The 16614-nt window shown below is 43.1% G+C and overlaps 1 long non-coding RNA gene across 2 annotated transcripts in view; it reads right to left on the minus strand.

The window, feature by feature from the left end:
- The window catches only part of LOC101147157 (uncharacterized), a 67814-nt gene that overhangs the window by 36740 nt on the left and 14460 nt on the right, over window positions 1-16614 (minus strand). For both annotated transcript variants that reach the window (XR_010130843.1, XR_008671039.2), the window contains exons 3-4: window positions 9317-9375; window positions 6020-6106 (exon numbers count right to left, since the gene is read on the minus strand). This is a non-coding gene — a long non-coding RNA (uncharacterized lncRNA). The remainder of the gene's footprint in view (window positions 1-6019; window positions 6107-9316; window positions 9376-16614) is intronic.

Consider the following 16614-nt stretch of genomic DNA (forward strand, 5'->3'; position numbering starts at 1 on the left):
ACTTATATTTATATTGATATAATATTAATATAAATACATTGTAAGATATACAATGCATTATATATTATAATCAATACATTATATATTAATTATATAATGTATTATATATTATATATTAATTATATAATGTATTATATATTATATATAATTATATATTAATTATATAATGTGTTGATTATACTATATAATATATTGTATATATTATAATATATATAGAAGTTCCCATTTTTGTAGGTCAAAATTGATCAAATATTGGTAATTTGATGAACTGGCCATGTTCCTCACTGCTCCTAATAAATATAGAAGTATATATTTACCATATATACCATATATAAATATTTGTATATATTTATTATGTATTATATGTCCTATAATAATGTCATATATTAATATATCAATATAAATATGTGTTTAATATAATATAAATATTATGTTATACTAATAATGTTATATGAACATATAACGTACCTGGTACAAAAGAAATACTTATTACTATGTAAAACTTATGCATGGCGGCTGGGTGCAGTGGCTCACGCCTGTAAACCCGGCACTTTGGGAGGCTAAGGCGGGCGGATCACGAGGTCAGAAGTTCGAGACCAGCCTGGCTAACATAGGGAAACCCCATATCTACTAAAAATACAAAAAATTAGCTGGGCGTGGTGGTGAATGTCTGTAATCCCAGCTACTTGGGAGGCTGAGGCAGGAGAATCGCTTGAACCTGGGAGGCAGAGGTTGCAGTGAGCCGAAATCATGCCATTGCACTCCAGCCCGGGCGACAGTGCGAGACTCTGTCTCAAAACAAACAAACAAACAAAAACAAAAAACACTTATACATGGCAGAAACTATTCTATGAGTTTTACACATAGGTCATTTCATCCACATATCAGTCATATAAAGTTGGTACTACTATTATCTTTATTTTGCAGAGGAAGGAACTGAGAGACAGAGAGTTTAATTAGCGAGAATCACACTGAAAACAAATGGCAGAGCTAGGATTTGAGACCAGACATATCTCTTTCTGTCTCCCTAGGAGCCTGGTGAGGTAGATGTGGTCATTTAACAGAGAAGGAAAATAAGTCTAATTAACTTGCCAAAAGTTACATGACCTGTTCACGGCAGAACCAAAATTCAAACCCAGGTCAAAATTCAATACCATGTTTTTCTTTGGACAGCCTGTTTTTGCATGGCCTGATTTTTGTATGGCTGGTGAGCTGAAAATGGCTCTTACACTTTTAAAGGATTGTTTTTTTAAAAAAGAATATGCAACACTGATCATATGTGACCCCCCCCCCCCCACCAAAGCCCAAAATATTTTCTATCTGTCTTTTTAGAGAAAAAGTTTGCCAACCCCTCCGCTATACTGTCTCCTCTCCATATTGGCCTAAAGTATTAGGTTGGTACAAAAGTAATTGTGGTTTTTGTCATTCAAAGTGATGGCAAAAATTGCAATTACCTTTGTACCAACCAAATACTTTATGAGGGTCAAATGAAGGTGGGAGTGTATATATATAATTTGGGGCAAGATACTTCCCATTCACTGGACCTCAGTTTCCCCACTTAGAAGGAGAAGTAAGATCTGCAAGCCTCACCCCAGTTCTAATCTGCCCCAATGTAAGGTGTTGTTCTGTTGCTGTACTAAAGTAAAGTATTACTTTTTCTATTCCACCTCCCGTGTTACTACTTGTCACCTAACTTATTGCAAGAAATTCAGACATTATTATACTTCAATGCTGGAGAAAACCATAACCCCCAAAATAATCCCTGGAAGCTAAAAAAATGCTTCACCTCTAAAACATCATCCCTTCTGTGATGTGCTCTGAATGCAGACACCTTCATCTTTGCTTGTTCTCCCAGCCTCTCTGCATTTCAGGTTGTTTATTACCTCAGAAGTGTTTGTTTCTGATCCTCCCTGTCTCCCCTACTCCCCTCCTTCTCTCCCAGTTCTCCATGATTTTTAACACTAGTGAAAGAAAAAAAAATCAAAGCAATCTACCAATTTTCTTCCAATTTGTTTCCTAGTGTCAGATGCACACACATTCCCTTCTCGGCATCCATTTCTTCTCTTGAGCATGGCCTCCCACGTATTCTAAGAACAAAGGCAGCTCCTTCTAATCTTCTGATCTCCTGTATCCTTCTCTTCCTCTCTCAGTGGTCAAGGCAGCCTTGCCCATTTACAGATTTGCAATCTCTCCCAAAGTCCCCTTCACAACCTCCCTCCACCCAAAAAGAAACCTAATCCAGAACTCTCCCCAGGACACTAAGAACTCACTCTGGTCTTGAGCACCAGCCCAGTGCAAGGGCTGACCAGCAGCCATACCTGTTCCTCACTTGCCCTTGAAGGAAGGCAATGGCACTATGGTGATGTAGATCCAGCCTCCATGGAGCCCACGGATCTCGTTTGTCTTCATCTTGCTTAAGAGAGGGTAGGCTTCTGCTTCTTCCGACCCTCACCCTCATCTCTGTAGGATGATTGCAGTAGCCTCCCAAGGAGACCCCTGCCTCTAGGCCCCTTCCCTTTCCTCGAATCGTTGCCCACTCTGCAGTCATAGGAAGTCCATACTTAACTGCCCTTCATGGTCCCCTGTGCCTGCAGAATAGTGCTCCCTGCCTTAGCTCTCCATGAGCCAGCCCCTGCCACTCTCTGAACACATTTTTATTTCCTACCATGCTGTCTCTCATTCCCTATGCCTTTGCTATGCCAAAGTACTTAGAATGTTCTAAGCGTTCCACACAAAAAGATTGCATATTCTTTCCCTCCATGGGATGTCCTTCCTCAACTCTGCTTTCCAGGAAAAGTCTGCATATCCTTCCAGTCCATATTAGGCCATTCTCACATTGCTGTAAAGAAATGCCTGTGGATGGGTAATTTATACAGAAAAGAGGTTTAATTGGTTCACGATTCCATAGGCTGTAAAGAGAGTATGATGCTGGTGTCTACTTGGCTTCTGGGGAGGCCTCAGGAAACTTACAATCATGGTGGACGGCGAAGGGGGAGCAGGCACAACACATGGCCAGAACAGGAGCAAGAGAGAGAGTGTGGAGCATGCCACACACTTTTAAATGACATCTCTCACAAGATGTGAAAACTCACTATCATGAGACAGAACTAAGGGTGTGGTACCAAATCATTTATGAGAAATCCACCCCCATGATCACGTCACCTCCAACCAGGCCCCACCTCCAACATAGGGGATACATTTCAACGTGAAATTTGGGTAGGGACACACATCCACACTATATCACGGTCCATGCAGAATACCTTTCATTTGCCCCTCTAGATCCATACATTACCTTTCCTCATCTGCTCTGTATTCAAGAGATTGATCTATGGGGATTGAATTGGTGGGTTCTTGAACCTTCTGTTTCTAGTTGGGTTTGGCCAACAGGGAGCCACAGGAGACCAGAGGGAGGAAAAAGAGGAAGGGAGAGAGTATGATATTCCTTTGATACACTGTTTGCAACGTCACTGAACTGGCCATGTTCTTCACTGCTCCTCCTAAGGAAAGCAACTCTGCAGGACAGTTCAGCAGCTATTAAGAGTTGTGAGAACAGTTCAGGAGCTATTAAGTGCCTACTCTCTCTTTTGTGATTCTTCTATATCTGCACCTTTGCATATAATCCCTCCTTGAAATCTGCTATTTCCTGGGAGCTGTCAGACTGTTGGGACCCTGATTGGTACACAGTGTGACCCAGCACAAACCTCAGGGAGCTCTCTGAAGAAACATCTGCTATAGATCCTGTTACATCACCTGCTGCTGGTTTGCTTCCCTGACTTCCCCACCAGACTGCTTCATCTCACCTTGTCTTGAAGATATGCAAGAGGCCTACCCACATTTAGTGAGCAGCTATTATGTGCTGGGCCGTGGCCTAAGCACTGAAGATTCAGAGATTGATAAATGATAATTCCTGACCTTGCAGATCCCTGACTCTAGTGCAGGAGCTGAGACTTGAGCCCCATTTAACACTGTGGCTCTCAAATCCCAGATCCACCACTGACTAGCTGTGTGATCTGGGCAAGTCATCTCTCTGAGCCTCAGTTTCCTCATCTGTAAATGGAAATCAGGGCAGCTACCTCGGAGGATGATTGTGAGGATTAAAGTAGTTAGCATAGTGCCTGGCATACACTAGGTACTCAATAAGTGCCCATTATTATTTTTATTGTAGCAGGTGCTTAGTGTATATTAAATGAATAACTGAATGTATTATCTCATTTGGTCTCCATAGCAACCCGTTCTCTACCCTTCCCCACTATATACAATCCAAGTAGACATGGAAGGAATTTCTTTCCCCATTTCACAGATGAGGAAATTGGGAATGAATGAATGAATATCTAACCCACCAGCCTGCTCTGCCTCCCACCTTTTCCCAGAGGCCACAGTGAGGCTGTTTGTCCAGGGAACTGTGAGCCCTGGGCCCTAGAGGAGTCATCCTGGCTTTCTGTCTGACTTTCTGGCTCCAGAGGACTTGTGCCAGTAGCTCACCACAATTTGCTCTGTGCCTAACACAGGCTGGGGTTCAGGTGCTCCTGACGTTTGTAAACACTGGGGTCTGCCAGGCGCTGCCCCCAAAGCCCCAGCTTCCCAGAACCGGTGGCCCCAGTTCCTGTTCAGCTGCTGCTCTTTCTGTAACTCCTTTGCAAGTACCACTGCCCCTTCTGGTAAGTGCAGGGGCCAGGAGGCAGGTTCTACTTTCACATTCACTATCACACCCACAGGAGGGAGATTTCTTAAAGTGGAGGGGAACTTTTCTTTTGCTGTAGGCCCAACCTCAAGCCTCCTCCTTAACACCTCAGTTTTTTCAGGGGATACTTAGTTTCCCACTGAAGCTCAGGAAGGGTAAGTCCCCACAACATCAAAACTTGAATCTGCCCCAGAAACACGGGAGTCCCTGATCCCTACAGAGACCCTGCCCTCCGCTTGGCATGTTTGATGTATATCCTCGTGTACTCCCTCCAATAACCCCTGCATGGTGGGCATAGCTTCTGAATGACAGTAGCAGAACTGAGGCTCAGGGCAATGGAATGCCTAGTATTGGAATGTTCGAATAAGAAAAACTTCACCTTCAAACTTTAGAAGCAGAGTTGGAAATCACTGCAAAACAAAAGTCCCTAAACAGAATGAATCTTTGCTGCTTCTGTACCATATGCACAGCCCTGCTACTTTGCTTTCTATGAACTGCATGTCTATTTGTGTCCATATCTGTCTCCCCTAGTTGACTATACCTCCTCAAGGATGGAGAAGATGACTCACCCATGTTCCTCTCCCCATCCCAGCACATGGCCTGAGGGAAGAAGGGACGGTTGACCTGAGAAGCTGAAAGCAGACCATCGTGCCTGGTGGTAGGGGGTCAGCGTAGGAGATATGCAGGGCCAGGTCACACAGGGTCCTGTAGGTCATGGTGAGGGATCAGGATTTAATTATAGGTGCAAATGGAAGCCACTGAAGGCTCTTGAGGAGGGCCCTTCCTTCCATGTTGTAGAAAGATAATTCTGGCTCTAGGATGAAGAATAGATTGGAAGGTGACAGAGGAGGAAGCAGGAAGCCCAGTTAGGAGCTATCACAACAGAACAGACAAGAGCCAGGGACGTTTTTTCAGGACTATGGTTCCCAGGCTTCAGCGGGCATCAGGATCACCTGCAGGGCTTGTTAAAGCACAGCTCACTGGCCCCAACCTCAGAGTTTCTGATTCGGTAGGTCTGGGGTGAGGTCTGAGTGTTGAGTTTCTATGAAGGTGAGATGCTGCAGTCCCCAAGAACCACTGCTTGAGAAAAAGGAGAGGAAGAAAGCGATAATGTGTGGTCTTGTTCTCAAAGAGCTTTCATCTCTGTGAGCACTACGTGAACAGTGCAATTCTAGAGAGCCAGATGGATGTCCATTGTGGGATCCCAGGGAAGAACATCTCCCCAGCATGGGTGTGGAGGAGAGGGTCAGAGGAAGTGTATTAGTTCATTCTCACATTGCTATAAAGAAATACTTGAGACTGGGTAATTTATAAAGAAAATAGGTTTAATTGGCTCACCGTTCTGCAGGCTATACAGGAAGCATGGCTGGGGAGGCCTCAGGAAACATTCAATCATGGCAGAAGGTGAAGGAGAAGCAGGCACATCTTCACATGGTGGAGCAGGAAAAAGAGAAAGTGCACAAAGTAGGAGGTGTTACACACTTTCAAACAACCAGATCTTGTGAGAACTCTGTCACAAAACAACACTAGGAGACAGTGTTAAACCATTAGAAACCACCCCCATGATCCAACCATCTCCCACCACGTCTACCTCCAACTCTGGGGATCACAATTCAACATGAGATTTGGGTGGGGCCCACAGCCAAATCATATTGGGAAGCTCCTGGAAGAAGAAACTCTTGAATGAAGTTATACTAGTTAACTGGGACTTAACCAAGGGAGGGAGGTCCCTGGAAAGAATGAGAAAAAGAGGATCTTCAAGACAGAGGACACAGCTTGAGCAAAGGCAAGGAGATAAGAAACGGCAAGATATGTTTGAGCAATTGGGGCTGAGAAATCCAAAATGAAGATGGTGTATGTAAAAACTGTGTCATGAATGGCTTTGCATTTCCTTTAGACTGAGAGGTTTGAACTTTATCCTGTGGAGCAGTGGTTTGTAAACATTTTTTAGTGCAGCAGGTTGGTCACAGACCTCTCTGAAAATCTGATCAAAGTTAATACTTACACAAACAGAACTAGGGTATACATTTCAGGGTGTTCACATATTTCCTGAAACCTATCCATGATCTTCAAATAAAGAATCCCTGCAGTTGGCCCGGTGTGGTGGCTCACACCTGTAATCTCAGCACCTTGGGAGGCCAAGGCAGGAGGATTACTTGAAGCCAGGAGTTTGAGACCACCCTGGGCAATATAGCAAGACCCCATCTCTACAAAAAAACAGAAATTTTTTGTAGAGTGTGATGTGGTGGTGGGTGCCTGTAGTCTCAGCTATTTGGGAGGCTGAGGCAGGAGGATTGCTTGATGAGCCCAGGATGTCAAGGCTGCAGAGAGTCATGATTGCACGATTGTATTCAGCCTGGGCAACACCGTGAGACTCTGTTTCAAAAAAGAAAAGACAAGAAAAGAATCCCTGCAGTGAATAATGGGTTTTAAGAGGGGAGGCAGCCTAACTGGATTTTTATTTTAGACTGCTCTCTTGGTGACTATGCAAATAATGGATTTGAGCAGTGGTAGTGGGCGCAGAAAAGCTGAGGTCTAATAGTCTGAGTGGGAGATAATAAATGGTAACACAGATGGGGGACCAGGTTAACACCTGTAGGCAAGGGTTAAGTTGGTGAGTGTCATGATCAGACTTTTCAGCAAGGTCACTCTGCTCAATTCAAAAAGCATCAGTTGAGAGCTGAGCTCAGAGGCCTTCTTTGCATGGCTTGAATCTAGGCTGATGGGCAATGCAGGCCAGTCAAGCAAGAATGAAACTTCCCCACCCTCACCCCACATACTGGAATCTGCTGGTCATCAGTCAGTTGGGGCCCAGATATCCCATGCCTGTCAGGGCTGGAAGCCAAGGACGTGAAGGAAGGCAGCAATCTGACAAGCTGGGGAGAGGCCACAAGGGCAGAGTGGGATGGTTAGTTCCTGGGAGGCAGCCGAGGTGTCATTCCTTCCAAAGCTTTCGCAATAGCCAGAGGAAGCAGACAGAGCTCAGATGATTATCTCCGTTGTACAGATGGGAAACTGAAGGCTAGGGAAGGTAAGTACTTGCCAAAAGATGTGTAAGAAACACCAGGGCAGAACTGGGACTAGAACCCCAAGAACATTTGATTCCTATGTCTGTGTCTTGCTTTAGGCCGGCCCTGGGGCAAATTCTGTCTTGCCCACTTCTGGTAGCTCTAAAATCCTGTAATTCTGTGATTTAAATTACTGAGTCCTAGCAAAAGGCTCTCCACCATTCCTTTGGGTTATTTTATCTGTATCTGCCGTTCTACCCCAAGATCTTATTCTCAACCACCTGTGAAGTTTGGAACGAGCCATTTGGCCTTTCTGACTTGAGTTTTCATTTCTAAAACAAGAGAGTTCCTCTAAATGCTCCCAAAATATTTTTCTTCTCTGAGTGGCAGTGGTTCAGCAATGGCTTCTGAGACCTTAAATTCTGCCCCAGCTTTGACAAGATCACATGATTCTCAATAGCCCAACTCCTTTTGTATATAGGTATCAGGGAATAATAACAGTAATAATTAATATCTTTTCTTCCTTCCCCATGGGCCAAGCACTGAACTAAGCACTTTGAAGCTTCAGAACAACTTTACAAGGTAATTGCTACTCTTGCCCGCATTTTACAGATGAGCAAACTAGAAAACACAGGGAGGTTATATTACTTAATGTAAGGCCATCAGCTAACCAGCATTCATATCCAAGCAACCTGCCTCAGGGTTCATGCTTCTTATCCCTAGGAGCTGAGGAGTGAGGGATTAAAAGTGCAGGGAAGGTATGAAAACAGCCAGGTAAGCTCTCTGTGACAAGAGGCTCACTACCCCTCAGTGCCATGTTCTATCATTAACCACTTTTTGCAGGTTGTGCTATGACATGGTACCTCCTACCACCTGCAGGGGGGCACAGTTGTGAGATGTTTCTAGTGACTTGTGGAAGGAATTGTCAGATTTGGCAAATAAAAGTACAGGACATCTGGTCACATTTGAATTTCAGATCAAGTTTGTGTGTCCCATGCAACATGTGGGACATACTTATTCCAAAAAAGTTTTATCATTTATCTGAAATTCAAATTTAACTGGGTATCCTATATTTTATCTGACAAATCTATTTCCAGTGCAACAGAATAAGGACAAGTGATGGTGATTTCTTTCCCTTTAGAAGACTTGAATGGGTGTGATTACTGCTTTGCTCAACTGGTGCAGAAGGTTGACATGAAAGGCGTGGCTGAATCAGTTTCAAGGGAATGGGGATGACCTCTCTTTGCTCATCTCTACTGGGAAGTCCTTTGAAGCCTCCAAAATCACCACTGAGGGAACCTGGAACAGCCCTCTAAACTGGAGCAGAACTCCCCAGAATGATCTGGAGCAGGCCTTGCTCACTGGCTGGCTGTGTCCTTGGCTTAGTTTCCAATGCCTGGTGCACAACTCAGAAGCTACCTTAAACAATAATCTCCCTCCTTCTCAACTTCACAAAGGATCTCCAGGGTCCTTCTAGGATGTTTGGGTCTCCAAGCACTAATTCCTGCTTCTTTCTGAAACTTAGTAACCTCTTCTGTGATAATCAGAGAAAAAAGAAGAAAAACCCATAGTAGATTTTCAATAGATATAACCCATTCACTCCCCTCAACCAACGCCGCCGTCTCACCATCAGATGTCATAGTAGTCATTCCCTTGGGTTTTCCTGCCGGTGAATATTACAGAGTCCTAGAAGAAGAATAACAAACCTCAAAGGATTGCCTGGTTTTAACAACATATTGTGAATTCCCAAAAAATTTCCCCCAGGAAATCCGTTTTGAAATATACGTGGGGTTACTCCACATCACAGACATCTGTGCTGAAGCTTGCTTTCCTCATGGCTGGCATCCCAGACAGACCCCTTGGCTGGAACAAACCTTCATCTCCTTGTCACAACCTGACCCCAATCCTTCCACCTCCCCCTCTTCCCCACAAAGTCACACCCCCATGCCCTGTGTGGAGTGGTTTCTATCAGCAGAGCATGTTTGAGCTCGCTGGGAAAGTGGCTTCTCATATGATTTTAATCTGCTTTGTCTTCCCTGATTACCAAGATGTCCCAGACCAAACTACATTTAGATGAAACTCATTTGGGTGGGTGTACTCTGCCTGCCTCAGCAGAAATATTGCAGCAGCCACCCAGCACATAGCTGAGACATGCACAAAATGCAGACCAGCATCTCAAAGCAAAGGGAACTTTATAAGGTGTATTATATTAACATCCATAAATATGCACATTTATAGGCATCCTGATTAGGTCTCAGGCAAAGGCCATAGTATTTTTTTAAAAAGGAAAACTCAGTTAAAAAGGACTGAGAACAGAGCAAAACCAAACCCTTCTTGGGTTTTTTAGCTTTGTGGTGTGGATAGGAACTTTTCCTTCCTCCTTGCCCCTCCTTAAGTACAGTACATTTCACTGTGGGATTGTAAAGGACCGGGTCCCAGCTTTTTTTCTGAATAACTTCTTAATGGAAGCTGCTAAACTGACTTTATCAGCCAGACATGTCCTTGACTTTGTCACCTGGAGCCAGAATATCCTCATCACCATTACCTTAATCATCATCCCATGGCTAAGAGTCATTGATCATTTATTTTGTGCCAGAAATTTTGCTAAATATTCTGCATGATTTATCCAATTTAATTTCATAGTGATCTTCTATTAGAGGTATAATTTTTTTTTTTTGAGATAGAGTCTTGCTCTGTTGCCCAGGCTAGAGTGCAGTAATGGCTCACTGCAGCCTTGAATTCCTGGGCTCAAGCAATCCTCCTGTCTTGGCCTCCCAAAGTGCTCAAATTACAAATGTGAGCCACAGGGGCACCCCAGAGGTATAATTTTTAGTCCTCATTTTAAGAATGAGAAGATTGAGGTTTAACAAGATTAAGTGATATGCCCAGGGTCATATAGCTAATCAAGGGGAAAACTCGTATTCAAATTCCAGACTGTGCAACCCAAGGCTGGCACACTTAACAACAGTGCCTATTGCTCCCCAGGGATTGATAGCAAGGCAATTCTGGTAACTACTGGGCCAGGGAGATTAAAGAGACTCATCCTTTAAGGCCCCCACTCAAAACCTTCCTGTATGAGTAGAGTGGATCCATCCCTCCTGTTTTTACTTCTCTGGTCTAGGAAGTTATTTCTAAGAGTTTGAGCTGTTTTGAGGAGACAAGAGGACACAGTGGGGCGGGGAAAAACCCAAGAACTTTGATGTGAGACAGAGCTAGATTTATAGCATGGCCCAGAATCATATGAGTTATATGAAGTCAGGAAACTAAATCTTAGTTTCCTTACCTCTAAAACAGGCATAATTATATTTGCCTCATAGGATTAATATGATTATTAACTAGAAAAACATAACCTCCTGCTATAGTTCGAATGTTGGTGTGCCCTCCACCCCAAAAATTCATAGGTTGAAACTTAACTCCTAAGGTGATAGTATTAAGATGCAGGGCCTTTGGGAGGTGATAGGGTCATGACGACTCTGCCCTCATCAATGGGATTAATGGCCTCATAGAAAGAGGCTTGTTTTCCACCACCATGTGATGACCCAGTAAGAGGGTGCAATCTATGAAGTAGAGAGCGCTATGAAGCTCCCTATGAATCTATGAAGTAGAGAGCGCTATGAAGCTCCCTATGAATCTATGAAGTAGAGAGCACTGTGAAGCTCCCTATGAATCTATGAAGTGGAGAGCTCTCACCAGACATTGAATTGCTGACACCTTTATAAAGTCCGTGATCTGGGACTTTCCGTTTGCTAGAACTGTGAGTAATGAATTTCTATTGTTTATAAATTACCTAGTCTAAGGTATTTTGTTTTAGTAGCCAAATGGACTCAGACACCAGCATTCAGGGATCCAGTTTTTTTTTTTTTTTTGAGTACCTATTATATACAGAGACCTTTAAGGCCTTGACAAATGTTCATTCTTATCTTTCAATGACAGGATTTCTAAATTACAGGCTTTATATCCCCAGGACCTAGCGCAGAGCCTGGGAGATAATATGTGCTAATTAAAGGTAGAGTGTATGATACTCTCATGAATTAATAAATGAATGCAATAAAAGCCCATCCAGTTTATCTTTCTGACCTCATGGACCACCACTCCCCTCCAGCTGCATATGACTAATTTGGTATTTAACATACAAGCCACGTCTTTCCAAATCTCAGCCTCGACACAGGGCTCATATGATTCTCTGTGTCTTGAATGCCTACCACACCCACTTTGTTGGCCTGGAAAACTACTTAGGAGTTTTACTTTATGAAAAATGCAGACTGAGTCTGCTCCTACTCCGTATGTCAGCTCTTCAAGCAGTTGAAGTCAGTCCTCATGACTCCCTTCCTTGTTCTACAAATTAGTGCTGCCTTCCAAGTCGAATTTCCCTCCAATAATTGTTATTGGAAATGGTCTCTGAATCCCATACTATTTTGGACACTCCCTGCTTTTCCAGTTGCCTCCTATGCATTCATTCATTGACTATTTATTGAGCACCTACTAGTTGTCACATGAAACAGATTTTTTCACTAGACTATAAGCTTATGAGGTTTACATTCTGATGAGGGGAGCTGAACAACAAACAAAAATGTACTACATATGTCAGCTGTTGATGTGTCGTGGAGAAAAATTCAGTGGGGAGATGAGGAGGGAAGGAAAGGAGAGGATAGACAATTTATGTAGAGTGTGGTCAGGGGAATGACCACAGTTTGAGCAGGGGGATGAAATGAGGGAGCAAGCCACGTGGCTGTCTGAGGGAAGTGTGTTCCAGGTGAAGAAGAGAAGCAAGGTGCAAGTGCCCTTAGGCAAGAGCACTTTGGAGAGTCTGAGGCAGCACCAGGAGGCAGGAGAAGGAGCAATTGGAGATGAGCTCCAAGACAACTAGAGGCAGATCATGCAGGGCCTTGAGGCCGGTGGAAAGGACATTGCTTTAAATAAGATGGAAATCCAATTCAGAGTTGATTTAAATCCCCTGAAAACTTCTCTCTGGGGCTCTGCAAAGTTGAGCTTTTAGAGGAACAATGATGGGAGCAGACAAAGCTGTGGGAGAGTGAGTGCAATGACTGCAGCAAGAGGTGACGGTACCAGAACCAAGGTGGCTATGCTGGAAATGTGGAAGATGCACACAAATTCTAGATGCACTTGGAAAGTGGAGTTCATTGCATTTGGTTTTCTGTTTGTATTTTTCCCAAGTTTTATTGAGGTATGTTTGACAAATAAAAATTGTATAAATCTAAGGTGTACATAGTGATGATGTGATGTATGTATTAATATATATCATGAAATGATTATTACAATCAAGGTAATTAACATATCCATCACTTCATGTAGTTACTGTTTGTGTGTGTGTGTGTGTGGTGAGAATACCTCAGATCTATCCTCTTAGCAAATTTCAAGTATGCAATGCAGTATCATCAACTGTAGTCACTGTGGTATTCATGAGATCCCCAGAACGTATTCATCTTATAACTAAACGTTTGTACCTTTTGACAAATGTCTCCCTATTTCCCTCACCCCCCTCAGGCCTTGGCAGTGATCATTCTTCTCACTACATCTAAGAGGTCAATTTTTTAGATTCCACATATAAGTGAGAATACATAATATCTGTCTTTATGTGTTTGATTCATTTCACTTAGCATATTATCCTCAACATTTATCCATGTTGTCACAAATAGCAGGATTTCCTTCTTTCTATGGCTTAGTAACATCGCATTGTATAAATTTGTATAGCATGTCTTTTTTTAATCCATCATCTATTGATAGACATTAAGGTTGTTTCCATATCTTGGCTCTTGTGAATAATGCTGGAATGAATGTGGAAGTGCAGATACCTCTTTGAGATAGTGATTTTATTTCCTTTAGATATATACCTAGAATGAGATGGCTGCATCATATGCTAATTCTATTTTTAATTTTTTGAGGAACCTCTATATTGTTTTCTGTAGTGGCTATACCAATTTGCATTCCCATCAACAATATACAAGGGTTCCCTTTTCTCCACAATCTTGCCAACAACACTTGTTAACTCTTGTCTTTCTTTATAATAGCCATCCTAACAAATTCCAGTTAATGTCCCATTGTGGTTTTGATTTGTATTTCCCTTATAATTAGTTATGTTGAGCACCTTTATACACCTGTTGTACATCTGTAGATCTTCTTTGGAAAAATCTCTATTAGGTTTTTGTTTGTTTTTTTATCAGGTTATTTGTATTTTTGCTATTGAGTTGTATGAGTTCCCACTGCATTTGTTGGAGAATTAGATGTGGGGCATGAGAGAATCTGCCCCTGTTTTCTTATTTGTGAACTAAGGATGATATTTTCACTGCAGGGTTGTTAACCTTCATGGTAGATGCTCAAGGAATGTGAATTTTCTCCTTCAACTGTCCAGTGCTATGATCAGCAGTGGTTGTAAGACCATTGATTGTGGCAAATAATTCGAGGAATGGATAGGGGAGGGGAGATGATGAATTTCAGGTACCTGTGGGATCCCCAAGGGAGAGGTCCCATTGGATAGGGGTGGCTGACAATTTTGGATATAAGCTTCAGATATAGGTTTAGGATAAAAGTTCAGGAGATGTCAAATAAATAGTTTCAGAGCTGAAACTATTGGGCAAGTTAAGAATAGTCTTTTTCCATTTCCATAGCAATATTGCATAATATTTATAGAACTAATATATATCTTAAAGAGGGAATCATTGGATCACTAAAAGTATGCAAAATCTGGTATCAAATGAAATGAAGGGATAATTATTCCAGAACTTTAGGCTAAGGGAAGTCAGGGAAGAGTGTGCATCTCCTGAAAATGTAGTATAAAGAAAAGCTGAGCAGCTAACATATATATTAGTCATCAAGGAAAGGAAGACAGTTTAGGCAACACAGGTATAAATCAAAGAGGCATGAGTTCTTATCCAGGACTTTCCCCCTACACTACTAACTACTTGCTTTTTTTCTTTTTTCTTTTTTGAGATGGAGTCTCGGTCTTGTCGCCCAGGCTGGAGTGCAATGGTGAGATCTTGGCTCACTGCAAGCTCCGCCTCCCAGGTTCAAGTGATTCTCCTGCCTCAGCCTCCTGAGTAGCTAAGATTACAGGCACCCACCACCACACCCGACTAATTTTTGCATTTTTAGTTGAAACAGGGTTTCACCATGTTGTCCAGGCTGGTCTTGAACTTCTGACCTCGTGATCCGCCTGCTTCGGCGTCCCAAAGTGCTGGGATTACAGGCGTAAGCTGCCATGCCTGGCCCACTACTTGCTTTTTAAAAGATTGGCCATGTAATTTTCACTGGTTTGAGTCAGGGGATAGTACATCCATTTGGTCAGTGCTTCTGCGTCTATGGATGTACTGGTGGTGTTTAGATGCATGGTCTGTGGTCCCTGAATGATGATACAAACATGGTAAATTCCACACATAGTGTTTGCATGTTGAGAAGGCTAGTCACTTCTCCTGCTGGCTTATTGGTGTTTTCTCCATCATCCCAGGTGCCTGGGGATCAGCAGAATGGGACTCTGTTCTGGCTCTCTCATCGCCCAGTGGCAACTGCAAGCTGAGATGATTGCTCTGTTCTCCATGCTTGCATAACCATGTATGGTTCTGGACCAACACCGTATGAAGGTCACTGATACACTGTGATTCCAGAAGAAGGGGACCAGGTGAAACAGAGAGGTTGGGATTGCCTGGAAGACTTGTCTCGCTCTGTCACCCAGGCTGGAGTGTGGTGGTGATATCCTGGCTCACTGCAACCTCTGCCTCCGGGTTCAAGCAATTCTCATGCTTCAGCCTCCCAAGTAGCTGGGATTACAGGTGTGCACCACCACACCTAGCTAAGTTTTGTATTTTTAGTAGAGACAGGGTTTCACCAGGTTGGCCAAGCTGGTCTTGAACTCCTGGCCTCAACTGAGCTGCTCACCTTGGCCTCCCAAAGTGCTGGGATTACAGGCGTGAGACACCATACTTGGCCCCTTCCTTATATTACAAGTCTTTTTTTTTTTTTTTTTTTTTTTTTTTTTGAGACAGAGTCTTGCTGTGTCGCCTAGGCTGGAGTGCTGTGGCACAATCTTGGCTCACTGCAACCTCCGCCTCTCAGGTTCAAGCAATTCTTCTGCCTCAGCCTCCTGAGTAGCTGGGATTACAGGTGCACACCACCATGCCCGGCTGATTTTTGTGTATTCTTTAGTAGAAACAGGGTTTCACCATGTTGGCCAGGCTGGTCTCAAACTCCTGACCTTGTGATCTGCCCACCTCGGCCTCCCAAAGTGGAATTTTTTTTTTTTTTGGTATGGGGAATAAGAAATTCAGGAGGAATATGATAATGTCTTCAAAGATTTTAAGGGCAACTATTTGGAGGAGAAATTGACCTGTTCCTCATTCACACTGACTAATATATTTATATTATATATCACATCTGTATTTATATAGATTTATATTTATAGATATAATACATAAAAATAAAATATTTCTAATAATTTTTGTTACCCAACAATCAAAAGAGCTCCCCTTGGAGAAGTCTCCATATTCAGGATGACTGACTGAACCCTTTGAGCTTGGGCTCAAGTGTGGGATCTGAGATTGAACTGGATAAAAAACACCCTCTCACCTTCTCGCTCCTTCTCAATTTCTCCCCTTCCCCATCTCTATGGTCCTCTGTTTCTATCTTGGAGGAGCAAAACTACATGAACTTTTTCTAAGTGGGAGTCAGAACTTAGGCCCCTTTCCTGTCAAGAGGCAAACTGTCACTTTGACCCAAGATATTCATAACTCTTCCAGGTGATTAATAGGGGAGTCAAATATCTCTCATTCCTCAAGGCTACTGAGGACCATGTGGTGACTGACCTCATCTGGGCACCGAATGGCACCCCAGCCCCCAACGATTCCTTCTCTTTGGTGTGGCCCCAGGTCATGGCCGATCAATTTTGCTTTGAGGGGAGGAATGTGAGCACGTCCT

Source organism: Gorilla gorilla, chromosome 1, assembly GCF_029281585.2.
Source record: "Gorilla gorilla gorilla isolate KB3781 chromosome 1, NHGRI_mGorGor1-v2.1_pri, whole genome shotgun sequence".
In the NCBI taxonomy this organism is placed as follows: domain Eukaryota; kingdom Metazoa; phylum Chordata; class Mammalia; order Primates; family Hominidae; genus Gorilla; species Gorilla gorilla.